Source organism: Lissotriton helveticus, chromosome 4_1, assembly GCF_964261635.1.
Source record: "Lissotriton helveticus chromosome 4_1, aLisHel1.1, whole genome shotgun sequence".
NCBI classification, from domain to species: Eukaryota; Metazoa; Chordata; class Amphibia; order Caudata; family Salamandridae; genus Lissotriton; species Lissotriton helveticus.
This window is the reverse complement of record NC_136063.1, coordinates 1351626772-1351646126: the sequence shown is the minus strand read 5'-3', so window position 1 is coordinate 1351646126 and position 19355 is coordinate 1351626772. Positions and strand designations below refer to the sequence as shown.

The 19355-nt window shown below is 41.8% G+C and overlaps 1 pseudogene; it reads left to right on the top strand.

Moving 5' to 3' along the window:
* The first annotated feature begins 258 nt into the window (after window positions 1-258).
* On the top strand, window positions 259-1471 carry LOC144828148 (uncharacterized; annotated as a pseudogene).
* The last annotated feature ends 17884 nt before the right edge of the window (window positions 1472-19355 follow it).

The window sequence follows — 19355 nt, the reverse complement described above, 5'->3', positions numbered from 1 at the left end:
AGTTTACCCTAATGCATGTGTGTTTTCATTTGAGCTTTCAACTTAACACTGGGCCTGGTTAGACAGGGCCTTTAAGACTTATTGGGCTTTATAGAAGTCCTTCTATTCCACTATGGCCAGGATGGGTGAGGGGGCAGTCCAGTGAAGGAGAGGAAAGTATGCACCTGATATGTTTTATTTTCTTCACTGATTACACTGTGAATCTACATATTAAGTGTGTTGGGTATTTTACAGAGAACTTTAAGGGAAAAAAACGCAATGTCAAATTATGAGTCAGGTTAAGGTGCTGCAGAGGAATTCTTCACATCGGATAGCAAGCTTTATTCGGATGTAACATCTACATCGCAGGTAAACTCCTTGCAAGAGCCACCCAAGAAACGAGCAAAAAAGCGCTTTGTGAAGTACAGGCAGAATGGGAAGTTTCACACCACAATAACCAGAAGGTGTCAGAAGAGGTGTACAAGACCAGGTGCAACTTCTGTAATAACGACTTTTCCATTGCCCATGGAGGAGAGCGTGATATCAAAACCCATGAGGCAGGAGAACAGCATAAGAAAAATGCCTCAGGCAGGGCGAAGATGGCCACATTTTCATCTTACTTGCAACCAAGCTTCCAGCCAGACGTAGCCAACGTAAGTAATTGATTGCTTCATCATAATATAACATAGGTTTTATGTAATTCTTGTACACTCTTATTGCTTCGTCACACTCTAAGACTCCCAAACTGAATAGGCGAGGCATCTAACAATTTTCTGTTACTTTCTTTAAATGTGCAGCAGTTTTTACCAAGTCAGGTTGAATTTACCGCATTTTTCTCACTCTGTTCATATCAAGAGCACATCATAATTGCTTTTGGGTTACCAGCTGACACTTTAGTTTACATTTGCAGTTCTAAGTCCCATTGTGGCCACTGTTTTCATTGACCAATGGAGATTTTCTTTGTGTGCTTATACCTTTGTATTCTTTTTTAAATTTTAGGTCACAACTGCAGAGGTGACTCAGGTGTACCATACTGTGAAGCATCACATCTCCTACCGCTCCCTGGATTGTGGTATCAAGCTAAGCAAAGTAATGTATCCTGACTCATCCATTGCGATGAAAGCATCCTGTGGCTGCACAAAGGCATCCAGCATCACTATGAATGTGCTTGCACCTCTTTTGTTGCAGCAAGCACAAGAAGACTTAAAAGATGGATATTTTTCCATTTGCAGTGGTGCCTCAAACAAAGGTAACGTTAAACTCTACCCACTTTTGTTGCAGCTCTTTGCTGGATTTCTACGAGGATGCAGCAGAGACTGCTACAGCTATTCCATAGCAGATCACAACAAAATTAAACACCTACCCTGAAAATGGAGCACATTGTGGCATACTGTGGGGACAACTATGGACTTCATCATTCTGTGTTCCAGCTTTTGAAAGGAGCAAATGGAAACATTCTGCCTGCAAACTGTTCTGCCTATATCCTGCATAATTGTGCGAATCAAGTCATTAATGGATAGAATCCTTTATTCTAAAAGACTACAGCCATTTCTTTTCTTCAGCAAAGCGAACAGCGGAGCTTAAAGAAATTTTCTCTTTTGTGGACATAGAGTGGCAGCCTTTGTTTCAGCATGTCCCAACACGTTGTTCCCAGCCGACTGTTATAGTGCTGGGCAGCACTAAAATCCTATTTCCTTTCCCTTGGGCCAGACAAAACACCCAGAGCAATATGGGATTTTCTAGGACTTGAAAGTGGGGAGGCCACTATGTCACAGGGCGAGGTTTACCTTTACTTTGTGCACGACACTTTGGTCACTTTCAACATGTGTATCCTGCAGCAGGAGAAGGATGAACTGAGCGTCCCAGAGGTAGCAGGCATCTTCAGAATATTAAGGAATAACTTAAAGGACAGAGTGGGAAATCTGTTCTTTAGTTTCCAAGTCCAAAGTTATTTGATGTCCCATGACCCTGAGATTAGTGCAAGCTTAAAGAGGGATTAGTTGACATTTTTGGAGCGCTCCTTAAAGTACTTAGAAAAATGGTTTGATTTTTCAAAGAACCATTATTTGTCAGCAATAGAACCATGCTGCTTAAAAGAAACTCACTTTCCAGCAGCTCTGCAAAGATGCTGATGCAGTTAGCTTGACCCGGCATTTGGAACTGCAAAATGTATTTAATGAGTACAGTATAATTGTTCCTGCTATGCTAGCTGTGGCAGGCACAGACTTGCCATGTGTGCAGAAATGGCTGAATGCTTTATCAAAGTTGACATGTGATGTCCCTCACATAAAAATATATATATAATTTCTACTTAGTATGCCAGGCAGTAATGCATCTACTGAAAGGATTTTTTCTCAGTTGAAGTTCACCTGGACTGACACACGGAATAGGTGTGATGTGGATCTTGTTAAGACAGAATTGCAGATCCAGGTGAACATGAAACAATTGTGTGCTGACTTCTACTAATTAGCTCTTAAGAACAAAGAACTTCTGAAGTGTGCTAGTTCAGAGAAAAAATATAATTTCAAACACTAGCACTAAAACTAATATTACCGGGGTCAAAGTCCTGTTATTTCTGTGTTCAAATTTTGCTTGGTGTGGTGTACAACTTTTGAACCTAACATAAACTTATTTTGACTTGAACTTATGTTTGTTGTCTATTTACTTACATACTATTGCACAACCTAGGGGCCGATTCACAAAACTAATCTGAGACTAAATCCTAAACTTACTACTTTTGGTATTCACAGAAGGCATTTAGTAGTAGTAAAGTTAGGATTGTCTTAAGTTAGGATTTTGGGAAGACATGGCTTGGCAGTTCGGGCTGGACTGTTCCCATGAGGCACAGGGTCAGACTGATTTGCAAATGTCCATGTCTGAACTGGGGTGGCGGAGTGAACTAAAGAATGGTGATGGATTAAACCCAGATCAGTTGACTGGGGGCGAGTGTTTGATTTGCTCGAACGCTCCGTCCATCATCCCCTTTTGTATCGCTTTGTTCGCCCTAAGTTGGCAGGTTATGCTCAGACATGAGTCCCTTGCTCACTTTGCCACTGGATTCAAGATAGCCTGGCTGATGAGGGTTATGAACCCGAAACCGGTCCCATGATGCTTGTTTCCGGTCCAGGGAAGTCTTGGCTTGGCAGTTCGGGCTGGACTGTTCCCATGAGGCACAGGGTCAGACTGATTTGCATATGGCCATGTCTGAACTGGGGTGGCGGAGTGAGCTAAAGAATGGTGATGGATTAAACCCAGATCAGTTGACAGGGGGCGAGTGTTTGATTTGCTCAAATGCTTCTTCCATCATCCCCTTTTGTATCGGTAATTTCATACAGACATAGCAATCACTAATCTCCATTGTATCTACATATTGAAATAACAATTTTGTAATAACATTTAAAGACGTGTCATTATTTGATATTGTGTGGTGAAAATCTGTCTCATCTGCTGAATCTAATTCTACTCTATCTCCTTTTATTGTAGCTGTCATTGCATTAGTAACTGTATCATTCTTCTTATTTGCTATCATCAGTAAAGGCACTGCTACTGTTAGAAATAACCATACTGACATTACTAATAATATACTACATATGCAAGCTCTACAACATCTGTTTGTGAAACTTCGTTTCATTCGCTCAGTCACTCTATTTTTTGACATTTTATCTGAGAAGATAATTTCTCATCTTTCTGTCTTCACTTCGAATTTCAAGCTCTTGTTTTAACGTGATCTCAATTTTCTTTCATCAATCTGGCAGCATCTACTTCTTCTGATTCCTCACTTAAATTTAAATTCTAAATTCCTCTAATATTACATAGGTCCACTCAGGGCCCCTGTATTTCTTGTTTAAGATTCTCAGCCTTGGGCTTCTTTGTGTGGCTTTCACATTTGACTGTTTAGACTGAGTTTGACTAGTAACCTCATTCACTTGTGGGTCAGAGCAAGGGTTTTCGGAAGGTGGCACACCGCTTAAAGTAACCCTAAAAGTATGGGTAATGATTCTAGTTGTGCGAGGTGCAAAGGGACGAGGGGATAAGCCCTATAACCCCCCAGAGGAGTACTAATCGTAGTCAGTACCTGAAAGTCAAAACAAACAGGGCGCCCATGCACACTCTAATGGTAAAGATAAACAACATAGTAATGATTAACAGTTTCTATAGAGACAAAGGTTAGTGCCAAAACATGTATGATAACAGATATGTAACAAGAGTAGTCCAGCGCGGATGTGATGTCTTTCATTGTTCAGACACGAGAAGGACCAGCCGACACGTGTTTCGTCGTATATGGCACAGTCAGCCTACGACTCTTCAGGGCTGGGTGGGGATAATTAGGAAAAACACCTTTGTACAATCTGACAAAATATCTTTTTATAGATGATTACCAGATTAACTGAGTCCAAAAGGATACCTAAAACAATAAGTATAAGTGACTGGTGCACATAATAAAAAATAAAAATAGTAAAAACTGTGGAGTCCTAGCGTGTTCCTGGTATGGAAACCACCACAAAGAAGTAAGGAAATTCAATAAAAAGGAGGGTAGTGATGAAGAGAAAAACAGAGAGAAGAGGAAAAATGAACAGATGTGTGTAGGGTGGTAAGGTGCATAGATGGTAAAAACTTTTGTACACCATAAAGAACCACTATGACAAGTGAACTATAGTGATGTGGTAATAGTGTTATGATGGTGGCGACATAGCCAGAAAATAGGGGGGTTGTTTTTTGTTCTAGAAAAAAGTGGTAGGTCATACCTGTACCAAACGGGTATAAAACGAAAGGTCTGTAAAATACAAAGAATGAAGACCACATAAGTCTCCACAAAAAAGGCCGTATAACTTGACAATAATCAGACACATAAGAGGCACATCTAATAACTTCACAAATATTCTCACCGCCTTATCGGTGATACTTCCGACCCGATAGGGCCCAGGACCGGTGAAACGGAGGTCACGTCCGTATTTATAGGCTCTAAATAGGATAAAACAAGCAAGAATGTATAGCTATGAGTAAAGAGCCGTTATGCGGGTGTGAAAACAACACTCCTGACTTGTGCTCAGTTGTTCCTTGTCTATCACTTGAGCATCTATCACTCTAGATTCCTCAACTTCACAACCTTCAGCTGTTTCAACTGGTTTAGTCAGTTGGTGTTCCTCAGCAGGGTCTGGAACTCTTTTGGTATGACTCGCATGTATCCAATTGGGTAAACCTGCACACTTCACTGCTGTAGGAGTGAATAGTATGACTTGACATGGTATATCCCACCTGGGTGCTAGGCACGACTTTCTGGTGTGTTTCTTCACTATCACCCAGTCTTCAGGATTCAAATCATGCACCTGTGTTGGCTGCTGGACAATTGAGTCTTTTCCAACCTGGTGATAGACAGAACGCACTAGGTCAACCAATCCTTTGCAATAGTCCAATATCAGATCATCAGTTATATTCATCAATTTATGTCCAGGAATGAATGCTTGTCTCACTGCCCTTACCATGAGTATTTCATGTGGACTCAATCCCGTTTTTCTGTCAGGAATACTTCAGAGTCCCACCAACACAAAAGGCAATGCATCTGGCCATTTCAGTGATGTGAATGCACACACTTTTCCTAACCTTGACTTACGTGTGCCATTTAGGTGCTCAACTATTCCAGAAGCCTCTGGCCAATATGCACAGTGCAGTTTCTGTTCAAAATTAAATGCTTCACAGATTAATCAAATTATTTCATTATTAAAATGAGGTCCTCTATCTGATTCCAAAGTGACTGGGAAATCAAAACGAGGAATCAACTCCCTCAACATTAATTTTGCAACTGTGAGACTGTCATTTCTCCTAGTGGGGTATGCCTCCACCCATTGTGAAAACAAAAATACTATGAAAAGAACGTACTTCATTCCGTTGCTTGGAGGCAACTCTATGAAGTCAAACTGCAGTCTCGTGAATGGTTCTTCTGCCTTTCCAATTTTTCCCCAACTGACCACTATCTTCCTGCCTGGATTTAACTGTAGACAGATCAAGCATCTTTGGCAGAGTCTCTATGCGCCTACCCTGAACTTCGGATTATACCAATTTTGTCTGAATAATCTAATCATGGCATCCCTGCCGACGTCTGTCCCCATGATACATTCTTGCCATTTGACAGAGTAAGCAGTCTGGCATGACTGGACTGCCATCGGTGTACACCAGTACATCATCTTATGTCCTTCTTTCACAACCTGTCTTTATCCATATTTCCTTTTCACTTGCCTCAGCTTCATCCTGCAACTGTCTCACCTCATCCCATGTTTCTAGAGCTAAGAAAAACATAAGTTGGCAGCTGATTTCACTTGTTTCACTTTTCTGTTAAGTGCCATGTTATTTCTTGCACAATATTGAGCAATTTGGTCAGCATATCTGTTACCTGCCGCCACATAGTAATTTCCTGACTGGTGAGCAGCACACTTGACCACTGGTATTTCCTTTGGCAATTGAATTGCTTCCAAGAATTATTTCAAATTTTTGCCATTTTGGATAGGAGATCCTGAAGAAGTCAGAAATCCCCTCTGCATCCAGAGCTGGCCAGAGTCATGCACAACCCTGAAACCATATTGACTATTCGTAAATATGGTTATCCTCCAATTTTTCCCAATTTTGCAAGCCTTTGTTAAGGCCACCAATTTGGCTACTTGTGCAGACTTGAGACCCGGTAAACAGGATGCTTCAATGACCCCAAAATTTTACAAACAGCGTAAGCTGCACTGAGTCCTCCTTTCTCTGTTCTCACGCAAGAACCATCTACAAATAGTTCATGATCTGCTTCCTTTAAGGGAGTTTCTCTTATATCTCGGCGTGGCTTAGTACACAACTCAGTGACATCCAGACAATCATGATTCACTTCATCTTTCACTTCTTCACAACATGGGTCTGGCAATAATGTGGCAGGGTTCATTATTGTAAAACTTATTACTGTCACATTTTCTGCTCCCAGAATCACTCTTTCATACTTAGTCATCCGACTAGGGGTAAGGTGCTGTGTTTGAGTTCTTGTTAAAAGAATCTTTACTGAATGGGGAACGTAAACTTTGACTGGATGTCCCATCACAATCGATTCACTTTGTTCCAGACTTATACAAGCAGCAGCTACTGCTTTTAAGCAGCCAGGTAATGCTGAAGCCACAGTATCCAGAGTAGCGGAAAAATATGCTACTAGTCGTCGGCTTAATCCATGCCTTTGAATCAAAACTGAAAGTGCACAACCTTCTCTCTCACAATAGAACACTACAAATTCTTTGGTATAATCAGGCATGCCCAAGGCAGGGGCCTCACACAGACAATTTCTCAATTTCACAAATACTTCCATGCACTCATCATTCCAGGCAATCAGATCCTTTGCTCTTATCCTGGTCAATTGAATCAATGGTTTGCCAGCAGGGAGAACCCAACTATCCACAGCCTACAGTACCCTACTACTCCGAGAAACATTCTCATCTCTTTTTGTGTCTGGGGAAGTTGCATTTGCATGATTATTTTTATTCTTTCTGGGGTCACTTTCCTAACTCCTCTTTCTATTTTGTGGCCTAAATATTTAATTTGTTGCTGACAAAATGGCAATTTTTCTGGAGACTCCTTGTGTCCTTCTTCGGCCAAATGGTTCAGTAATGCAATTGTGTCAGTGACACAATCTTCTCGTGATTTTGATGCCACCAGTAGGTCATCAATGTACTGAACCAGGACAGTATCTATGGGCATGACCAATGTTTCTAGACACTTTTTCAGGATTTGATTAAAGATCGAGGGGCTCTCTGTATACCCTTGAGGAGCTCGACACCATGCCAAGACACGGGTCTTCGAACTTAACTGCAAACAAATACTGGCTATCTGGGTGCAAAGGAATAGAGAACTATCCTGTATTTTCCACTAGGCTTTTTAAGTCCCATTATTGGCGAATTACAAGGGCTACCCATTATTTCCTTTAACCCCTTCCATGCTGATGACGGCCCCCATCCGTAATGCATCACGGTGGGCGTGTGCCGATGATGGCTGGGGGCCATCATGATCCCTCCCACTCTTAAAAACGGCCGCACAGGCGAAAATTGCGGCCGCGCCCAAGGGGTTAAAATGCCCTGTTTAATCATTCGGTTAATTTCTGGAGCAACTCCTGCTTTCACTTCTGGACTCATTTTATATTGTTGGGTGTTTGAATAAACTGCACCTTCCTTCACTGGATCTACATTTGACATTATCCCAATATCTTTTCCTGTGAAATCCCACACTTCTGGATTCACTGTTGTTTTCAAATCTTCTGCTAATTCATTTTCAGTCATCAAGGAGTACATCTCATCTACTTCAGTGCCTTGCTTAGCTAGTATCACTTTATATACAACGTCTTCATCAGGAGTTTAGAAAGCAACACCATTAGGTGTACAATAGATCGTGCACTTTATTCTGCACAGTAGGTCTCGTCCTAACAGATTTATTGGACTGGAATCACAAACTACAAACCAGTGCATATCTTTAAAGTTTCCAATATGTACTTCCATTGGTTTTGTAATGGGGTTCTAATCTGTTGATTTGACACTGCTACAACTTGGTTTGAGTCTCCCGAGAGTGGTAGGTTTGGGATGTCTGCTGTTCTTGCAGTATCCAATAGAAAGTGATATCACTTCATTCTACTTTCCATCAATAAATGGACCTGACTGATCTACCGGCAAGGATGCACCAAGCATGCACTCCTCTTCCTCCCCCCTAAGGAATCATCATTGCGCATAATCCATCTTTTCATCATCATTCTGTAAAAAATATTGTGTAACCACAGAATTTTTCCTACCACTTACTCCTTGAAATCCGGCGCTTGCACTGTATTTCTGGAGGATCACAAAGTTTGGCATAGGTGCTGGTAGCACCTGATACTGTGAAGTAACTACCTGCTGCGGCTGATTCATTACCACTTCATTCTGCATCTGTGGATTTAAATTGTGATTTGGCCCATTATTATTCTGAATGCTCTTACACTCGTCTTTCAATGTCCAAGCTTTCCGTATGCATGACAAGGAAACTTCTTCTTCGCTTCCTCTCTATTCACTCGACTTCTTACTCTAGCACCATTCGCCACTTGATCATTCTGATTCTGCTCTTTCACTTGATTATCACTCTGGGTATTCAATTTATTCTCCTGCTGTTCTGACAATTTTACTTGCGCCCACATAATTTTCTCCTTTAATTTTCTACGCCTTGCCTCAATATCATCCCCGCAATACTTGGCATATTTCAAGATGTCGTTGATAGGTTTACTCTGCCAGCAGAACATGTGCTGTTGAATCATCTGACTAATCTCCGGTTTCAGACCATACACAAACCAATACACAAAATATCCCATATCCTCATCACCAATGTTCTCAAAACCACTATACTTCTTAAACACTTGTAACAACCACTCATAATATGCATGTACAGACTCATTTGGCTCTTGGGTTGTTCTATCTATCTTTACCCAATCTGTTTCTTTAGGAGGGATTTTCCCTTTCAGAAAAGTAATTACTTTTTGATATTTCTTCATCACCTCCTCTGAGGGTGCTCCTGTTTCGAGTCTCTAGCATACTCCTCATTTGGCCAATCACCTGTAATCTTACACTCTATCCATAAGTCAGCTGGTACCGCAATATCAAGTAAACCATCCAGGTCCTTCAACAAAACCTTCGAAACGTTCAACCTGTTTGTACTATTCAACGGGTTTCTCTCTCTCTTAACCTAGGAAAATCATTTGTAAATGAAAAGATATCCTGTCTGCTCCATGGAACATGAACATATACACCTCCAGGAACCTCTCTCATGGTACACAATCTCTCTGCCTTTTCTGAGTCTTTTAGCACGAATGCTGATGATGCTCCCTTTCTTGTGCTTCTTCCTTCTTCCTTGTCCACCTAGTCCTCCACTTGTCAATGTCTCCCCACGTCTACAAAATGTTCATTAACTCTTTTATCTGTAATCTTTTACCAGACACATTAATATTCTCCAAATCCTGGTCAGTAAACTCCACTTGATATGGTTTCTGTAATAATTTTGATTTCCCTATATCTACTCCAATCTCTAAAGCAAGCTCTGTCAATCTCTCATGGAACAGCCTTGCATTTCTCATTATACTCCTACATATAAACAACAACTCTTCATCATTGTAAAGATTCAACCTTTCTATTCCCACGTTTCCAGCTAGCATCTCTTCCAATTCCACTTTTAATCTATAAATATCTAAGATCTTTGGTGTTGAACTTTGTTTTTCTATTCCCTGTGTCCACCTCTCTAAGGGGGGTCATTAGGATGACGGGCGGACTTAGTCCGCCCGCCATCCTATTGGATAATGGGACCACCTGCCATAAGGGTGGGGGTCCCGTGGGGGGTATTAGGATGCGCCCGCCACAGTGGCGGGTGCATCCAGTATTTTTAACATTGTGGCAGGCGGTGCTCTCAGCATCGCCCGCCACAATGCTAAAAATGCATGTATGCATTTGCATACACAAAGCGGCAGTCACCGCGCGGTGCCTGCCGCATTGCGTATGCAAATGAAGGGGGGTACCACAGGTACCCCCCATGTGCACCCCCCACCTCGCCTTCACCATGGGGGCCCGCAGGAGCCCCCCGAAATGAAGACCGCCTGCCTCCGCCACGGAAAGGCATCTGTTTTGGCCCATGCTAATATGGCTGGTGGTGTCTGTTAGACACCGCCACCATATTAAACCTTTTTAGCCCCGGTCTCAAGACGACCGGGTCGGAAAAGCGGCGGACGGTCTTTCCGTCCGCCGCGGTCCCCCGCCATAGTAATATGGCGGGGGGAAATGGGTGGTGGGCGGGTAAGCATGTCTGGCAGATCGCCACCGCCCACATGGCGGTGGCGATCCGCCAGACATCCTAATGGGCCCCTAGATCTTCTGGAGTGACCACTGTTGAGCTTCTAGTTCCTGAAGGTACCATTGACCCTTTTTCTTTTGAATTTCCAGATGTGGCTCTTTTTGGGGTTTCAATTACGGGTTCTCTTATTGGGAGGGCCATTAATGAAATGACTGAATCACACTCACTGGCCTGATCATTAGATATTATTACCTCTTTTCTTGGATTATTCAAAGGAATTGTTACTGCTTGAGGTTTTGGGCAACTCATTTTATCTCCATATAACAGGATAACAGGATCTATTGTCACTGGTACTGTCAAAGCTTCAGTATTTAAATTTGATTGATTTATTTTCTGTGCTATTTCCTCCCTCGTTTTACTTAAGACCTCTTTCTCTTTGTCTTGAAACACCCTATTTCCTGATATATCATGTAAAATTTGGGAAATTAAAGGTGTTCCTCTTACCGGTGCACTTGGGGTGACTTTACTGGGTACTTCTTATACGCCGGAGCGGTTTTTAGTTAAGATCCTCCAACAATTCATCATCTGATTCACCATATCCTGTCACATTCATTGGTTTTGTTTTCTCCTTACACTTGCTTCCTGACTGTTCCTCGCCATTAACATTGGGTATAAACCTTCTGATACCATATCTCTTCTCCATTGCTTCATCTGACCTTCTCAGGATTCATGCAAATATCTGGGGAAAAATCCTTAATATCTTCCACCTCCGCATTTCTCTCATTCAAATGACTCAGTCTCCCACTCTTCCAAAGCCTCATACTGAGTTATCCTAGGTCTTGGTTCTAAATCATTCATTCTCATCCTCAAATTATGTAGAACTCTCCCATTCAAGATACTATGTTCTGGAAATGCTGGAACTCCATCACCTTTTATATAATCTATCCAATTCTCTAACCACACACAAAAATTATATCTTCTTTCCATCATCATAAAGGAAGCAGGCATCTTAGGTGGTGGAATAGGAATTCCTTCTCTAGTCAACACAGGCTTATCTTTCTTAAAGAAATTCTTAATTTTCTTTATTTACAACATTTTTCTCTTTTCTCTATACATTCTAGATGCGCGATATAAGAAAGAATACTCCGCAAACCCTTGATTTCTTCTATCAGTGCGACTCACACCAGCAGTCAAATCAGAATTCAACATACAACTCTTTTTCAGCCAATCCTAGCGCGGCTTCCATCTATTGCACCAATCAGACTTACTCCTCACGGTATACAACCTTTACAATGAAACTTTTACAACGAGCTACCATTACAACGCAACTTTTACAACGCAAACCATTACAACGCATAGCGCTGGGGGGCGCTCTAGGATAGGGAATAGGTTTAATGTACTATCCAACACCTTCCCTACTATCCACGGGGACTGGAGTTGGAATAGTAAATTAAACTATTCACTATCCAGCGCCCAAAAGCATTATGCGTTGTAAAGGTATGCGTTGTAAAACTTGCGATATAAAGATAGGCGTTGTAAAAGTATGCGTTGTAACTTCATACATCCCTCCTCACTACTGACCCCTCCTTTACAATCTGCGTCTGTCTCACGCCCGCTGTTTCAACCTATCCCAGCGCGGCTCTCTGTGACATCAGCACAACTCCGGCAACAGACCCTCCCTTCACAAGGTAACACAAAAACATTTTCTTTAACTTTTTTAAGATAAAAACCGCTACTCTGCCTGTTCCAATAAGCAAAGGATAGATTTTCGATTTATTCTGGAGTCTCAGAATTGGTCCTTCTCCTACTGCAAGTAAAACCTCTGTTTACTCTTCATTTAAGCTCGGGAGAATCTGTTACTCCTTCAGTGTTACCCCTACTTGGAAATAATAGCAACGTTTCCCCAGCGAACCCTCTGCTTTGACTCACACTCTACTTTATACGAAATAGTTCCTAGTTTAATACTGCCAGCCCTGCGTAGCTTCTCAGTATTATTCCAACAGACGTGTAACCTCACTGCAGTGTGGCTTCTGTCACCACCCGCTATTCATTTCCCCGGGATTTTCCGGACAACATAAAACAAGACGCTAACTCTTTTATTAAACATGAATCAATATTCAATAATCAATATTTTCCACCAAACTAGTCAATAATAACAATAGCTCTGCTACCAGAAAACGGATCCAGCTGGGTACCAACAACAGATACTCCACTACCATATACTCACCTGGGCCCATAAACACACACAAACTGGGTTGAGTAAACCGCTGGAGTCAAAGTTTATAATTTTCTTTAGTTTTCAACATTAGTTATTCAATACTCCTAACTAGCCTTTCACTGACAAAAAGTTCTTTCCTCTGGTCGATGGACCATTAGTTGAACTAGTTGATGATGGAAATGACAAAAGCTTACTTATTCTTTATTGAATGTAAATAACCACAGACTCGGGAAAGATTTAAATATTTATCTAAATTAATTGCATGTGAACCATCTCAAATACACAGTGCAGTCACCATCATTCTTACGAGAGAAAATTCAAATAATTCATCAAACAAATATACCATAGACTTACTCAATGAACGATGTCTAAGGAAAGAGAGGATAGAGATAAAAGAACATCTGCAAACAACGAGAATCTTATAGTTACCAAGAATAGTGTGAAGACCAACCCCCTGACCAAAGGGCTGGTAAGGGTGCCCCATTATAGATCAGGTAACAAAGGCTTCAGGACAAGAATGAGGACAGGATAGATGATCTCTCTAAATACCGACGACTGCGATGCACCCTTCTCTGACACTCTCTTCCTCCTCTAGATTCTTCCACGATCTTCTGTATAACACAATTAAATTAGAATAGAAGGTTCTATATTTGGCTTCTTCATCAGCATCTCACAGCATCTCTCCCAGCAGCATCTCTCGCTCACAGCATCTGGACTCCCTAATCTCTCTTTCTGCATTCAGCAAATTTTCATCTGACTAACTGACTAAAGCTATCTCAATTATACCTTTCGTTCTACATGTTCTACCCATTAATGTTTCAATATCGTAAAAATACTAAATCTGATTGGTCAGGCAAAGGGAAAGATCATCGCACCATGTTAACAAGTTAATAAATGCAGTTAAAGCATTGTTCACAAACCCATCCCCTTAATTTTCATTCATACTTGTTATTTCCCACCTGCATTCATGTTTTATTTGCAACAAAATTGTATACAGTCTGAATGCAGTTCCACGTCATTGAACTTTTCACAGTCCGTTCTCAGGCTGGGACACTTTGCGACCTTGGCTTTCATTCACTGTCTAAGTCATCACTCCGGGTTAACTTTCAGTTCCCATGCTCGGTCGTCACATGACTCAGCTTACTTCAGTTATGATAGGCCCAAATACGCACAAGTGATGAAGTCAGAAAGACAGATCTTACTATGAAAAATAAATGGTTTCACTGTATACCACCCATCTCCACTATATCTCAGTTTATTTATTAATAGTTTCCCCACGTTAGCTTTAATAGAAAAAAACACTCAATTTAGTTCAAGCCAGCAGATGCCATGCACGTGAGTTTTTATGACTCCATTTTAGTACCTTCTACTCATATGCAAGAATTTCCCTTCAAGTATTCGCTCGTCATACTGCATAGATGCAGTTGACGCATGCACAATGAATATTTCCCGTTTAAAGCAATTTTAGTCCTTTGTTAACATCATTCTTGTTAACAAACACATAAGCCAGCTTCACTAACCCGCGTGTTGGTGTGGTGCACATTATTTATTTATTTATTTAGAGTTTTATAGAGTGCGAACCAGACCCGTAAGGGAATTAGAGCACTTTACAGGATTCACAAGTAGTATACAAGGGAACTTAGAGGGGGTGGATACATTTGGGATAACATAGGGGGGAAACAGTTAGGATAATAAGCAGGTAGATAGATTTTGCAAGAGATAGGCGGTCTCAGATCCAGGGTGGGTTGCCCAGAGGTGCCAGGAGGGTGTCATCCGGACACCGGGAGAGCCCACGGGAAGGTAGCACAAGGTCACTGAGGTGACTAAGCGTTAGGAGAGGAATTAGCCCATAAGGAAAATTTTGGCCTCCATTTTAAAGCGTGCCAAGGACGGAATCTTTTGAATGGCGGGCAGGAGTGAGTTCCAAATTCTTGGAGCGGCCCCTGAGAAGGTCCGAATGTATGTTTTTTTTCCGCAAGCGTGCAGGTTGGAGCAAGAGGTCTCTGACAAATCAGGATTCTCTGTTTCTTCAGATAAAACAAGTTTTGGGGTGAGGTTTGGGCATTAGTTTTACACAAAACAGTTTTAATACTTGTTAGTGAGTTAAAGGAGCGGATTGCTTCAAAGCAAGTCTCTTTTCTACGAGTCCTTGCTCCATCACTCCCACCTTCTCAATCCGGTCCTCAGTCTTTTATAGAGGGGCAGACTACAGGGTGCTTGGCTGTGGCATGAGGAGTGACTGTTGCCCATACTGGGCCTCGGTGAGTTGCAGGGGGCCTGCCTGGAGATGTGTTGACGGTCGTGCACCCAGGTATGCCTGTCTCCTGAATCAGCTAATACATAAATCGGAAAAGCGTGGTGGGGTGTGTGCAAAGTGAGACACTGACACCTGAGGCCAGTGGAGATGATTTGCAGATCGGTGCCCAGCATACTGTTGATTGAGAGGTTGCCCATAATGCATTGTATCAAAAGGCTGGGCGGCCCGGGTACGAACCCAGACCAGACACGCATTCTTGGGCCTGGCAGACATAGTTAGAGATCAGTGATCCGTCAAGTGCGGTGAACAGAAATTTTCACAGGATCCTTGCTTGAATGCAGCAAAGAACTGGCCAACAGGGCTCAATAGCACAGTGGTAACCAGAGCTTCTATCATTGGCGTGAGTGTACGCGGCCCCTACAACGCTACAGCTCTAATACCAGTAATAGAGGAGTGGAGCGCTCCTAGCAATGGGGCGGCCCAAAGGGAAATTACTGGGGACAACCTCCACCATGGCATAGCCCATGGACGACCCAGACAATTCTACTCACCCACCTTTGCCCAACTCCATCCCTCCTACGAATATAGAAGCACCTCAAGACAACTTGGACTTAATACTTCAAGAGGTCAGGGAATCCCGAAAGGCCATTGAGCAACAAATTGGATCGCTCACGGCACAGTTCATATTACTCAAGGCTGCCCATGCCAAACTAGCAAACACAGTGAAACCCAAGGACAGACTTTGGATGAGATAGCGCCCCAACATAAGGAACATGCATCACAAATACAACAGTTGCAACATCAGGTCACAGGACAGAATTGAAGATGAGGAAGGCAGAAATAGCAGAAATAACGTGTGCGTCATCGGGCTCCCAGAGCGCTGTGAGAGCCCCAATGCTGCCACTTTTATGGAGCAAAGGTTCCACGAATATATAGCCCCAGATGGTCTATCGACCTTCTTTTGTGTGGAGAGAGCCCACCGAATCCCTACTGGCCGACCAACAGTGGCAGTGCCTCTGTGCCAATTGATAGTCAGGATATTAAATTATAGGGACCGTGTTGTACTACACCACAAAGCATGTGAGCGATCGCAGATTCAATTTGAAAACTACCGGATATTGATGTATCCTACACCTTAATGGTCCAGCGCCAAAGGTCCTCCTTTCAAACAGTCAAAAATAAACTTTGTTTCTTCAATCTCAAATACGCACTCTTGCTCCCTGCTCGCCTGAAACTCATCCACAAACAAAAAACGTATTTCTTCGACACCAGAAGGGCGGGGAAGAATGGGTAGAGGTCATGGACCCAGTCTTGAACTCTGGCACCACGTCCCAAAGCCGGGCCAGCAGCCCCAAGCAAACACAGGATCTAAGATCGCGCTGCAAAGTTAAAAAAGTGCATAAATTGCAATCGCTCAGCCCTACATATGAGCCGGCCAAGCACAGCATAAAATAGGCTCTGGCAAATGCAAACACCCTCAAAGAAGATAACCTCTGAATGGCCACTTATTCTTCATAGGAAAGTACTGTTCACTCGGATTCTGAACAAAACCTTACGTTGTTCCCCACGGTAATACCTCAGACAGCGGACGATTTGTTGGGATAGTGCTGCCCTGGAAGGCAGCATTGTCAGACACAAGTACAAAGCAGCGGCTGGTGCTCAACATATGGTTTCACGGACCAACATATCCATTTTCTATGTGGCTGTTAATGCGATGTCAATGATATATTTCCTGGGTTCTGTTGAGTCTGCGGAGCTCGTGCATATGAGTAAACAAACATAGATGGTGGCAGCGACTACCCTCTAAATGTGTATGCACTGTATAGATGTAACAGTATTTGCACAGTTGTGTTTTCAGGTCGGTTCAGCATAGTGAAATGGCTGAGCCTTGCATGAATAGTTTGAAGGGAGTTTAGTGGTTCTGGAACACAGCGGTAAATGAGTCCTGAGTTGAGAAGCTCAGCAGCTATATTGCAGTCACCCCTACACACTATCATCACATATGCTTGGTTCCTATAACTTAATCACTTGGAATGTGCGGGCCTGGGATCAGTGCAAAAGGGGAAACAACCATTACAACGCAACTTTCACAATGCAATACCATCACAACGCAACTTTTACAACGCAAGAGGTATTACAGCGCATGACATTACAACGCAGATGCTATTACAATGCGTGCCTTTACAACGTAAGTTTGGGTAAATATGTTTTAATTAATTGTTTTTTTCTTTGATATGTTTTAATTGTTATTTTAACTCCTACACTATCCAACTCTTACCCTACTTTTACACCCCCCTTCGGTAAGAATAGTAATTTTAACCCCTAAACTATACAACACTTAGCCTACTATTACACCCACCTGGAGTAAGAATAGTAATTTTAACCCCTACGCTATCCAACACTTACCCTACTATTACACCCCCCTGGAGTAAGAATAGTAATTTTAACGCCTACACTATACAACACTTACCCTACTATTACACACCCCTGGAGTAAGAATAGTAATTTTTACCCCTACACTATACAACACTTAGCCTACTATTACGCCCCCCTGGAGTACGAATAGTACTTTTAACCCCTACACTATCCAAGACTTACCCTACTATTACACCCCCTTGGAGTAAGAATAGTACATTTAACCCCTACACTATCTAACACTTAGCCTACTATTACACCTCCTTGGAGTAAGAATAGTAATTTTAACCCCTACACTATACAACACTTAGCCTACTATTACGCCCCCCTGGAGTAAGAATAGTACTTTTAACCCCTACACTATCCAACACTTACCCTACTTTTACAACCCCTGGAGTAAGAATAGTAATGTTAAACCCTACACTATCCAAGACTTACCCTACTATTACACCCCCCTGGAGTAAGAATAGTATTTTTACCCCCTACACTATCCAAGACTTACCCTACTATTACACCCCCCTGGAGTAAGAATAGTAATTTTAACCCCTACTCTATCCTAGACTTACCCTACTATTACACCCCCTTGGAGTAAGAATAGTAATTTTAACCCTAACAGTATCCAACACTTACCCTACTATTACACCCCCCTGGTGTTAGAATAGTAATTTTAAACCCCTACAATATCCAAAACTTACCCTACTATTATGCCCACCTGGAGTAAGAATAGTAATTTTAACCCCTACACTATTCTAGACTTACCCTACTATTACACCTCCCTGGAGTAAGAATAGTCATTTTAACCCCTACACTATCCAAGAATTACCCTTCTATTACACCCCCCTCGAGTACGAATAGTAATTTTAACCCCTGCACTATCCTAGACTTACCCTACTATTACACCCCCCTGGAGTAAGAATAGTCATTTTAACCCCTACACTATCCAATACTTACCCTACTATTACACCCCCCTGGAGTAAGAATTGTAATTTTAACCCTAACAGTATCCAACACTTACCCTACTATTACACCCCCCTGGTGTTAGAATAGTAATTTTAAACCCCTACAATATCCAAAACGTACCCTACTATTACACCCCCCTGGAGTAAGAATAGTAATTGTAACCCCTACACTATCCTAGACTTACCCTACTATTACACCCCCCTGGAGTAAGAATAGTAATTTTAACCCCTACACTATCTAATACTTACCCTACTATTACACCCCCCTGGAGTAAGAATAGTAATTTTAACCCTAACAGTATCCAATACTTACCCTACTATTACACCCCCCTGGTGTTAGAATAGTAATTTTAAACCCCTACTATATCCAAAACTTACCCTACTCTTATACCCCCCTGAAGTAAGAATAGTAATTTTAACCTCTACACTATCCAATACTTACCCTACTATTACACCCACCAGGAGTAAGAATATTAATTTTAACCTCTACACTAACCAACACTTACCCTACTATTACACCCCCCCTGGAGTTAGATTAGTAATTAATGCTCCTAACAGTAAATTACTAAATTACTTTTATTTATTTAAAAATAATATTATTCTTTATAAAATGTTAAACTCTTGTAAAAATTATTTTAAAAAGATATATTATAATATATGTTTAAAAAAATAATAGATAATAATTAACTACTTTACATTTTTTTTAAAGTTCCCATGC